The sequence below is a fragment of the Macaca mulatta genome, chromosome 12, assembly GCF_049350105.2.
Source record: "Macaca mulatta isolate MMU2019108-1 chromosome 12, T2T-MMU8v2.0, whole genome shotgun sequence".
Lineage (NCBI taxonomy): Eukaryota > Metazoa > Chordata > Mammalia > Primates > Cercopithecidae > Macaca > Macaca mulatta.
The window spans coordinates 7,433,720-7,441,785 of record NC_133417.1 but is presented as its reverse complement, the minus strand read 5'-3'; the positions used below and the strand labels follow the sequence as shown (position 1 = coordinate 7,441,785).

The window sequence follows — 8,066 nt, the reverse complement described above, 5'->3', positions numbered from 1 at the left end:
CAGGCGCCTGTAGTCCCAGCTACTCGGGAGGCGGAGGCAGGAGAATGGCGTGAACCCAGGAGGCGGAGCTTGCAGTGAGCCGAGATCACGCCACTGCGCTCCAGCCTGGGCGACAGAGCGAGACTCTGTCTCAAAAAAAAAAAAAAGATAGCAAGTGCCTTTGGAGGTGTGGCAGGGGTGGGAGAAACAGACCCCTGGGCTTCTGTCTAGGTCTTTATCTGGGTGTGGCTGGGTATTCACTTTCACTTACACCATGAGTTATGAGTCAGGCATTCAGGCAGGGCTCAGCTAGGCAGTTCTCCGGCTCCCAGTGGTATCGACTGAGGTGACTGAGCAGTAATCAGTTGATGGACGGACTGGAGGTTAGATGGGCTCAGGGGTCCCAGAGAGAATGTCCTAGCAACAAACAGGTCAAGAGATTTCACCTGAGTTTTTAACCTTGGTTTCTTCTAAAAGTTCTGTTCTTTTTTCAATACTACTATATAACTTTATACACTTTCCTATTCCCCGCAACTATTTTCAAGCTTGTCTTGATTAAACATAGTAAGATTTGTTTTATATTCTACATCTGATCATTTCAACGTCTAAGTCTTTGAGAATCCATTGTTAATTTTTTGGGAGGTGGGCTGGTGCTGCTGATTTTCATTCATGGTATCTTATTTCATTTTGACCATCTTTGACTATGTGCAGTTATTGTACTTGGGAAGTTATTAAGAATCTTTGAAGGCCTAGATGAAGGTATCATCCTTCAGAGTAAACTGGAAATGCCTCTTAAGGACACCATTTCATGTCCCCACAACTTCCACCTAACCCATAATATAATCACTTTCTGCTCTCCTCTCCCTGAAGTCTGGTTCTCTTGTGAGGCCACGTTAATGGGAGCCTTCTCCTTTACCTTGAACACCTTGGGGTCAACAGATAGAGTTGGCTGTGTCCTCACTTGTCATTAAAAAATACAGCCATTTTTTACATTTCTCATTAAAAAAATACTTGTTCCATCTTTATTCATAGCATTCAGCTAAGTAACACCCTACACCTCAGAGATTTCATCTCCCGAGCTATATTGGTACAAGATTTTTGCACCTGGTTCACAATGTTCCTTTGCATCCAATTTCTGTCATCACTCAGAATGACATCAACATGTATTATTACATCCACTTTAAATTCAACGTGACCACAAATGAGTCCTGCAAAACCTGCACCCCGTCTTCTTGTATTTCCAGTAACAGTGAAATTGCAAATGTCTCAGCTAGTCATCCAATCACCCAATCCAGAGGCCCAGACGCTTTCCTAGACAACTCTGCCTTCCAATAAGCACCAAGTGCTTCCTTAATGTTTTTCCATCTACCCCTGTTCCTGTCCCCACTGCCCCTGCCTATGTTCAGCCTCCCCGAGCCCCAGGCTTGGATGCTGATAAATGACTCAAGTGGCACCTATGAAACAGCTAATGGAGCTCCCCACATCCTCCCACCAGGGCCTCCACAGAGCCGGTATGAACTACAGAAATGGGCAGTTACTTTCCCCATGATGCTGTCATTCCCATTAGTATTAGAAAGCCTCTGTTTTTTAATTTGTCCCACAGCATGACAGACCCCAAACACACATTTACTACGGTATAGATATACACATTAAGACCAGTGGTGACTGTAACAGCTCATGTAAAAGCTGAGTTCCATGGCTTGGGCTGACTTTCTGTGTGGGGGGATGCAAGCCTGTAGAATCCCATGAGAACTGACTTCTGCATTGGGTGCTTTTCTGTCTCCTCCTGTGTCTCTCACATAAGACCCATCAACGAATGCTATTAAGTTAACATGGGAACGAGACTATATGATGAATCAGATGGAGGCCACGCGTCTTCGTTGAGGGCTGCGAGGTGGTTGTGCTGCTGTCCAGTCAGGATCTGGCAACAGAGTCACTGGGCTCAAAGTTCACACCTTCCTTGAATCCCACTAGGGTCAGACAGTAACGCTTACAGAGCACTGACAAGCGCTGTGTCATAGGAACTTAAAAAGCAGCAGCAACAGGCCAGGTGTGGTGGCTCACGCCTGTAATCCCAGCACTTTGGGAGGCCGAGGTGGGTGGATCACTTGAGGTCAGGAGTTCAAGACCAGCCTGGCCAACATGGTATCATCCTAGATGATAGAATTCAGGCAGGGCTCAGCTAGGCAGTTTAGTAGAAACCCTATCTCTAGTAAAAATACAAAAATTAGCCAGGTGTGATGGTGCACACCTGTAATCCTAGCTACTCAGGAGGCTGAGGCAGGAGAATCGCTTGAACCCGGGAGGTAGAGGTTGCAGTGAGTTGAGATCACGCCACTGTAGTCCAGCCTGGGCAACAGTGAGACTCTGTCTCAGAAAAATAAAAATAAAAATAAAAATAAATAAAAGCAGCAGCAACGGCATAAGGCCCACATAATTACATCCCTGAGCCAAGGCCTGCACCTTCCCAAGCAGAGACCCAATGTTGGAATGACTTCTAAACAGACTGGCATCCCTGGAGGAACAGAATCCAGTGGCACATAAAAGTCAACCAAAGGCTAGTGTTTGAGGAAGCACACCTACCACTAACAGCACCCTTATTCTCCTCACAGAAAAGGGAGAAGAGATGACCAGCTAGGAACTGACTCCAAGTACAGGTAGGAAAATCAATGGCTACTTAAGGATCCGAAGGCTTCTTTAGCTTCTCCTAGCTATTGCAAAAATGCACCTAGCGATGCTTCATGCAGCACCAGGAGTGGCTTCCCTCTCAGAAGAGGCAGGGACCCGTTGCCTGCAATGCACACCAACCTCAACAGGGTGGAGCTGTTTCTCTGCAGTGACAAAGTTACTGCTTCATGGAGCTGTTGCTTCATTTGTAAAGCTGGCTTTGGCGACGGAACTATTTTCCATCCATCAGCCACTAACAAATATTCCAAATACTTGACCTCGGTCTAAGGATGTTGCAAATTATCTAAAGGAGCTTTATGCCCTTGAGAGGTTAGAATTTTGGTAAAGCTAATGTATCTTATTTTTGTTTTGGGGACAGGATCTCACTCTGTCACCCAGACTAGAGTGCAGTGGTGCGAGCTCGGCTCACTGCAACCTCCACCTCCCAGGCTCAAGAGATCCTCCCACCTCAGCCTCTCAAGTAGCTGGGACTACAGGCACCCACCATCAGGCCTGGCTAATTTTTATGTTTTTGTAGAGACAGGGTTTCACCATGTTGCCCAACCTGGTCTCGAACTCTAAGCTCAAGCAATCTGCCCACCTCAGCCTCCCAAAGTGCTAGTTTTGCAGGCGTGAGCCACCACGTCCAGCCTAATGTGTCTTGTTTACAAGCACATGAGGTGTTACTTACCAATAAATCATACATATATATCCGTATACAGACTCCTAAGACGGGGGAAGTTTCTTTAAGTTCTTTTGCAAATGCCTAGAGGTTATGGTAGGCAAATCTCTGAATCCCTGGGGCATGCATTGCCACTAATATGAAAAGCCTTCATAGGTAAACACAAAGAGATACCTTGGTTCCTCTGCTAAAGGTATAGAAAAGAAAGCTCAACATAAGTTTATTACTAAAATTAGGTTACATAATAGGAGGTTAACGTAGTAGCAGGGTTGCGTACTACAACTGTCAGACACACCAAAAATATATTTCTATCAGATCTTGTAAAAATCTGTAAGCAAGCTAACCTTGCCACTTTTCCTTCCTTTTTCATAAGTAATATACAGAGAGTATTACAAGGCAAATGTCATTTCTTTATGATTCTGTTTCTAGTTCTCTAATTATAGGTTCTATTCCCTGTATATTTGAGCTAGGGAGAGGATATAGCTTTACATATGACCATGATTTCTCTTTGGTGTAAGCTACGACAGTAGGGTCGATCAAATGATGGACTTACTGAGTCAAAGTGTTGAAGAAAGACTTCAGCAAACAGGGCCTCTTGTCTGACCGAAGATGGCTACACATCCTCCAATTTGCCCAGTGGAAAGGCTCACTCAAGGTGTCCCATCCTTGTCACCAAACTTGTGGGGGCAGAGAAGAAACCAACAGCCACAGGAACATGCCAATTCAAAATAGAGAATGATTGGACAATTTTATTATTTAGAAAAACCTTGAATGCACTCAGGTAGCCAGCAAGTGTCTACACAGTTATGGTAGAATTTTTTTAGCTCTGTTGTTACAGAATTAAAGCTACAGTTACTATCCCTTATTCCATTTTTAGTAAACAGCCAGAGGCTATTCAATTTGCATCAGTAGTTATGTTGAGTTTACCCTGATGGCCTGATTTTTATAATTCTTTATCAGGCTTACCCTGATGTTCTGTTGTTATTCCTTACCACTACCTCCTGTAACCGCCCAAAAGTGCACCCGCACACAGGAGGCCATGTTCAGTTTCCCACACTCCACATCAACAACTGGCACCAGAACCTGCCCAGTTGCTCAAGCCAAAATCTCAGGAGTCATCCAGGTTTTCTCTCTTGCCACCCTGCGGCCCCACATCCAATCCATGAGCAAGAAAGAGCCGGGAGCCGGAAAGGCAAGACTCTATGAGTTCTTCACTCCGCCTGCACCTGTCTGAGCCACCATTCCATTCCCTCTCCCACCTGCAGCCTGGTGATGTCTCCCTTCCCCCTGTGCCTTCCCTCTTTCCAGCTCAATCTTTCTTTCCCTGGGTTGTCAATTGTGTAATAAAGATTATAAAATCACTCTATCCCAATAAATATAGCTTCTATCAGTCGTATTGACTGAGGCACTGCAGAATTCTCGGTTTGGAAGGGGATTTTGCTGCTTAAAACGTTTCAAAATCACGGCCAGAGGGAACCAGCAGCCCTTTTGTGGAGAGCAGAGCCAGCTCCTCTTGCACGTGAATAAAGAACCATAAATGAGACACAGCACATTTGGGCAGTCTTTTACAGTAGGCTTTAAAAATCATTTAAAATACGTTTGTTTAAAAAAAAAAGTAATTCAAATCAAGCATTTGCAACATACCTAAGAGACCTCTACGGAGACTTAGCATCTACAAGACCCAGTTTGGCAACTGCCAGCCCCAGGGAATAAGTGAAGTTTCTCGGCACAAGTCACACAAGGTCCTCGCCAACCCACCTCTGCCTGCTCCCCAGGGCTCTCCTCCACCCCAGCCCTCTCTCTCCGTAAGGCCAGCGAGAGGCTCCAGGACTGCCCGCCCCAAATCCTTTCCTCCTTTTCGGTAACAGCGAGAGTCCAAGAGATGCGGTCACGTGAGGCCGTCCCGCCAATCTGGTGTGAGCAGAGGCCCCCATTCGCCCCGGAGTGGAGCCGGGCGGGAGCGGAGCCGGGCGGGGGCGGGGGCGGGGGCGGGGGCGGGGCCGGGCCGGGTAGGGAGCGGAAGGAGCTGGGGCGAGGACAGAACCGCGTGAGGAGGGGGCCGGGGAGGGCGAGACCTGGGAGGGAGTGGAGGGGGCGGGGGCAGGGTGAAGCTGGGCGGGGAGGGGGCGGGGACAGGGTGAAGCTGGGCGGGGAGGGGGCGGGGACAGTGCCAGGCGGGGACCAGGGCTGCGCGGGGACGGGGGCTGCGCGGGGACTGGGGCTGCGCGGGGGCGGGGGCGGATGTTTCCACATCCTGGGCTGCAGGGTGAGGAAAACCCATCCCGGAGGAAGCCGGCCGTTAGGCTGGCTGCAGGCATTCTGCATGATGAACACAACAGTTCTCAGAAAAGTAATGATGTCATAGCAGAGCACCAAGAGGGGGTGGTCGGTGACCATGTATGCTTGATACATTCTGGATTAAGCAAAGTTAGGCCGGCTTCTTTTTCACTGGACGTCTTGGGTTATTTCCGCCGAGGCTGCAGCCGGAGCACCTCCCACTCCTTCTCCACAGGGGTTATTTCTGAAGACCCCTTCTTGGAGGAGCTCTGCGAGGGCCCTGTGGCCGCGCACCTGCTGCCCTGGCCTCCTGGCCAGCAGCTCCGCGAGGCTCTAGTGTGTATGGCCTGGGCTGCCCCCCGGTACTGTTACCGCAGGCCTTGGGACCCGTGCCCGCCGCGAGGCTCCGGAGGTAGCCCTGGCCTCCGGCTCTTCTCACATAGCCCGGGCGTCCAGCCCAGAGCGGGGCACTAGTGCCTTCCCTGTTCCCTGAACGCTGAAAGTTGTTGAATGGATATGGACATTGATTGGAATCATGGGGAAAACACTCAGCGATGGTCAGTATGTTCTGTTTGGGAAATACTGAAACGGGCAACACAAGATAGAAATAACTACATCGGGAACAGCGCAACTTTATAAGGCCCGCCCTGAAGGAGGCAGCATGTGTGTGGGAGCGCCCGGGGCTGCCCAGAAGAGCTGGACCGCCCAAGGGAGGCGCTGCCCAGAGCAGGAGCCCTGAGCGCCCGGAAACGGGATAGCGTTATCTTTAAAGTAGGCGTGGGAAATACCTTGCTTCTCTGTAGTTTTGTGGGTGTATACACAGATACTCCTTGACTTACCATGGGGGTTACATCCCAGTAAACCCATCCTAATTTGAAAATACCATAGTCAAAGATGCATTTAATACACTTATCCTACTGAACATCATAGCTTAGTGTAGCCTGCTTTTAACGTGCTCAGAACACTTACAGTTGGGCGAAATCCTAATTTATAGTTAAATGTTGAATATCTCATGTCATTTATTGGATACTGTGCTGAGAGTGAAAAAGACAATGGTTGTATGGGTACTCGAAGTAAGAGTTTGTGTAGAATGTGTATCACTATCACACCAGTAAGAAGTCAAAACATCATATATTGAACCATCCTAAATTGGAAATCGTGTGTGTGTGTGTGTGTGTGTGTGTGTGTGTGTGTGTGTGTGTGTGGTTTTTAACTGATAGGCAAGAGACATTTCCTAGTGGCCTGTTTAATGATGCTAAATTACCTTAGAGTACTATCTAAAGTACTATTTAAATGAGACACTATTTAAAAATTAGCTTAAGCGACAACTCCAGTAAACATGGGTTCATCTTTCAGTCTCTGATTAATCATGTTCCAAAAAGAATTGAAGTTCTCTACCTGAGGCGTTTTGAAAATTTTTTCAATGTGGTTTTATGATAGTTATTTGAGATTACTCGACAGAGAGAAGACCATTTGTTATAGTTTATCTACCAAGAGAAGTTCCAAGTGTACCCCTGTTAAATTCCTTGAAAAGGAATACCTTGGGACAGACACTGAAACTGAATTGGGCCCTGGCCAGTCATCAGTTTAAAAAGCTCTAGTAACTGAGAAAGTAAAATTCCATTTGCTCGTATGCCTGTCTTGCAAAGATCTATTGAAACACCGTGTTCTATTGCCTTTCTCTGGAATGAGAGCTGGAGCAGCTGACAGGGAAATCAATTGGTCTCCGCCCTATTAATGCTTAATTAACATCGAGCTTGCAAGCATGTGAGTGCTCCCACAGGAAGGAGGCCTTGTGTCAAGAGGAGGGAGCCGTGAGCACTGGCTGTTGGGGGGCTTTTGCAAGCAGCCCTCATGGATGGAGCTCAAAGGTGGAACGCAGTCACCAGTACTTTCCGGCTGAACGTGACCCCTGCAGTGTCAGGATGAGCCATTCACACCACCAGTTTCACAGCAGAAGGGCACGAGGAGCAATTCATGTGTGGTTGCACCTGCCCACCTGCCCGAGGTGGTCAAGGAAGGGGCAACATCACAGGACCACCACTGTGAAGCCTCTGAGAAGTCATTTTTGCCCCCTGCCACTGCAAAGCTCAGAATTGTGAGAGAGTCAGAGAAACTGCTGTCACCACACACCCCGTCGGAAGTGACCATAAGGGTTTTGTCTCTGCTCCAGGACAGGAGACCCCCACGATGTGGGTCCAATAGGTGGGTGGTCTCTATGGTTGATGGTCCCTAAGTGGTGAGGTACTATTTAAAAATTAAAGTGATCACTCCAATTAACGTGGATTCATTTTCAGCTTATTAATTATATTCTTATTGAATACGATTTATTGTTTCAATGTGATTCAGTATTTCAACCATGGTAGGGTCTCACCAACCGCAACATGGTTGAACCCCTTCTGGAGGAACCTCAAGGGCACTACCATAACCAGTGTCCCACTCCAGCTGATTGGGCCCACCC

At 47.8% G+C, this 8,066-nt stretch overlaps 1 long non-coding RNA gene across 1 annotated transcript; it reads right to left on the bottom strand.

Moving 5' to 3' along the window:
• Positions 1-246: 246 nt before the first annotated feature.
• Positions 247-5,297, bottom strand: LOC106992528 (uncharacterized). The gene is made up of 3 exons (XR_013401929.1): positions 5,087-5,297; positions 3,882-4,005; positions 247-396 (listed from the first exon to the last, which is right to left on the bottom strand). It is a non-coding gene; the product is annotated as an uncharacterized LOC106992528 (long non-coding RNA).
• Between the last annotated feature and the right edge of the window lie 2,769 nt (positions 5,298-8,066).